This window comes from Myxine glutinosa, chromosome 4, assembly GCF_964187855.1.
Source record: "Myxine glutinosa chromosome 4, kmMyxGlut1.1, whole genome shotgun sequence".
NCBI classification, from domain to species: Eukaryota; Metazoa; Chordata; class Myxini; order Myxiniformes; family Myxinidae; genus Myxine; species Myxine glutinosa.
Window position 1 is genome coordinate 121,798,733 of NC_136264.1, and position 3,889 is coordinate 121,802,621.

Here is a 3,889-nt window from a genome sequence, read left to right on the forward strand (position 1 = left end):
TGATGCATCTAGCATTCTTTGAACTGGGCAATCATGCCATTTCTGTTTCCGTCACTTGCCTTGCTTTGGAAGAACGAATTGTGAAGTCGAATTTTCTGCATTTGGAGTCTTTTATTTAGTTTTCCAACAGTGTGTAAAGTCCATTGAGAAGCTTGACTATGCAGGACAGGCATGAGGACACGAGTGTGCTTGTATGGGATTATCGAAGCATTAGCCTGTGGACAAATCTACGCACTACATGGGATTTGAATGCGGGATCACTGACAGACAGCATTGTGAGCCGTGCTCAGATGAGAACACCAAACGAGCTGTGCCCCTTGCAGAATATTTTTGGGGGCAGTGGCAATATGTAAAGGTAAACTGCTTTGGAATGGGATGTCTTGATTGAACCGTTGTTTGCAATGCTTCATTAACGTGTGGTTTGGTTATTTCTCCGAAATAACCTCATTGAGTGGGTCCTGGTGTCCGTACATCCGTTAAAATTGTACTAAAACGTCTCTTGAACGACCCAACCGATTATGGACCAAATTTGGTATGATGCATCAGGCAGGGCAGCAACTTTTCATGGGATTGTGCTCCCCATCTGGATGTGTCCCCCTATAAAGGTATTATAGGAATTTGGTATTTCAGAAATTGGTATTTCCAAAAAAATCTTCTCAACCGGCAAACAAATCCAAAACCAACTCACCCGAGGCATTGGGATCATGCCCTGATCTTAAGTTGAGCTCCTCATAGTTTTATCTCCCCCAGAAAGGGGGCCATGGGCCCCTTCCCTGAATCCCTCATTTTCATAAACATTTTCACTGCAACTACCTTAGCGATACAGACCAAATTTGGTACAATGCATCGGGACAGTAAAGTCTCATGAGGTTGTGCTCCCCATTTAAGGGGGGGGGGGGGGGAATAAAAAAGGTGTTTCACCTAAAATTCAGGTAATTTATTTTAAAATCTTCTCAAACCATGGGGAAATAACCGTAGGTCCTCCACAGTACTTGTTTTTAGTTCTACTGTTATTGCTACAATCAATTGGTGATGGAAATAACTTCCTCGCCACCCCACTTTGCAACGATCGCTATTCCCCCACCCCTCCCATGTTTCACGATAACTCGATATGCTGTGCACACAGGTGATTAAATCCCACATGTACTAGTATAACGTATTCAAAATTACTCGTGCCATTGGATTCGGAATTTGCAAAATAAGTCAGGATGTACATGAGTATAAATATTTTGTGGGGTTCTCAAAATGATATGGGGCATCATCTTTTGACACGTCTGATGGTGTGCAAAGTGCTAGTTTGATTTTTCTGGCTCTTTGGCAATGTGGCACACAACGTGTCAAATTGCAGACTCTCCAGACCAACTCGTTCCTTGCATGGTGTAATGAATTGGTCCATTCTTCCACAAGCCGATTATTGGCGCACGGTTGTGAAAGCAAACAAACCTATTGGCATGAGCTGCCTTCAATCGAAAGGATATGTTACCCTTGGATGTTCAGAACGGGATCCATTTTGGATACATGGCCGGTTTTTAAATGACTGGTCGACCGTGGCCATGACTTGCATCTTTCATTGGTTGCACATTGCAACATGTGCACACCAAGCTGCCATCCATGTTCGGTAAGTCTTTGAGCCAGTAGGGTACCTAAAATGTCCAAAATGTGCGTCCCTTTTATAATGGACTTTCCATTAACCTGCTGTATGTGCAGAATAAGAAACATGGCACGACGTACATTGGCGGTAATCTGATTGTGTAAAATCTGGGAAGTGGAAAGGTGGTAATGTTCCTGATTTTCCAAAAAAAAACAAAAAAACAATTGTATACAATATCTGCTTTTGGAGGAGCAAGAACATACAGTGCCTTCAGAAAGTACTCGCACCCCTTGACTTTTTCACATTTTGTTGTTACAGCCTGAATTTTAAATTGATTGAATTGAGTTGTTGTTTTTTGTTACTAATCTGCACACAATACCCCATAATGTCAAAGTTGAATTTCTTTTTAATGCCTCTGCTGCTGCCTGTCTTACTGAAGGATGAGGGATGTTGTGGCAGAGGGTGGAGTTGTCAGCAAAGATGGAGGATTCCCCAGAGTCGGAGATAGTTGATGAACATTAAGAATACTAGGGATATATGACGGGACCCAAAACTGCTTTAGGACACTCCAGCCTTGGCAGGGAGAGGAGATGGAGAATCCCATTGAGAGCTACATTTTTTGCTATGAGTAGAGGAAGTCAGTAAGCCATATGTAAAGTTGGCTTTGGATGCCATAAGTGGCAGATATGGGAGACCAGTCCTGAGAGGTTGCCGCTTGCAGTCCCCGCCAATCTGCTCGAGTGCAGTGCCAGAATCGCCGGCGTCGAGGCAGCTCTCTGAGAATAACCAGAGGAAGAGCAGGATACATGAGCGGGGAAGTTGGTCTACAGTTTATAGTCAGGTGGAGAGTCTAACCCAGGCTTGGTAGTTCATAGGTGAATCCGTATAATCTCTCGGCTATCCTGCTAGCATGAGCTACGACATTGGAATATTCATCAGAAATCGTAGGTCAAGTTCCTATTAATGTGGTGGCAGAATGACTGATTGGTTGTTGGTGATCATGTGTGAAGGCTTCAAGCGTTCCTTATCCTGTGCTGCTAAATTTGCACCAATCCCCATATGTCATCACCCAGACTTGGCTTGCTTCAATGGCGTTATTGAGATAGCTCCTGCTAATGTGGCGTTAACCTGTGTCGCAATGCGACGAAACTTGAATGTTTTATTGAGGGATAGGGGGATAAGGTGTAAGATAAAGTAGTTATGTTAAACATTTGGCACGTGTGTGCTTTGTGACCCCTCCAAAAAGTGCCAAAGAGCACCTCCCTGCCTAATACACCCTTTTCAGGAAGGCACAAAGCATTACCTTGCAGTCATGCAGAAGGTAAGAGCCACGCTGAGGCTTTAGTCTCAGATTCAAGGAACTTTGTAATCGCGGAAGCTGCGAGAAGCTAGCGGCAAACAGTCATGTGGTTATAAAGGCTGAGGAGACGGGTAACCACACAATTCAACGGCGCAGTTTAATTCGGAGCCCGGTGGAACAGTGCAGCTCAGGGTGGGAGACACCGGGACCAAGGTTTTTTGTAGTCAAGGTTACAGCATTATAGGCTAAGTGACTGAAAATAATCCCTGAAATTGTGTAATTAAGACAAAAAGGACTGAACATAAAAAATGGAACTCAAGTATGTAGAATGGTATGCACATAAACATATGAAAGTCTGGTTTATTAGGAAACCTCTGTAAATGACTTATTATGCTTTTAAAAAATCGCCCACTCGACCTTTTACTACATAACACTGCCCATGTCCAAAAACGTTTGTCGTGATGACTCCAACCGCTTGAAGGACCGTCCTTGCGACTGGGTCAGTCGTGGCAAAGCAATGGGTGGATTGGAATCTGCCAGCTGAAGGAAAATGTCCTCCGAAGGTGACAGAGCAATGCGTGGGATGAACAACAGATTTCTTCAACATCCGTCACCAACTCTGCAACTTGTAAATTATATGGTCGTGGAATTGCATGAAGGTATTGTGGAATTGCGGACTTCCTCTCTCGTCGAAGTCAACGTGTGGCCCTGAATGGGTTTCTCTCATCTCCTCTTCCTGTTCAGGCTGGAGTTCCCCAAGGCAGTGTTCTGGGTCCTGTGCTTTTTCTGGTCTTCATCAATGATCTCTCTGACTCTCTCGAAAATCCTATCTCTTTGCTGATGACTCTACTCTCTGTCGCTCCATTCCTCATCCCTCAGATCGGCAGTCTGCAGCCTCCTCACTCTGCAGACCTGGATAAAATCAGACTGGTCAAACAAGTGGAACATGTCTTTCAATCCTGACAATTCTCACTCTCACTATGTCTCTCCGAAAAGAC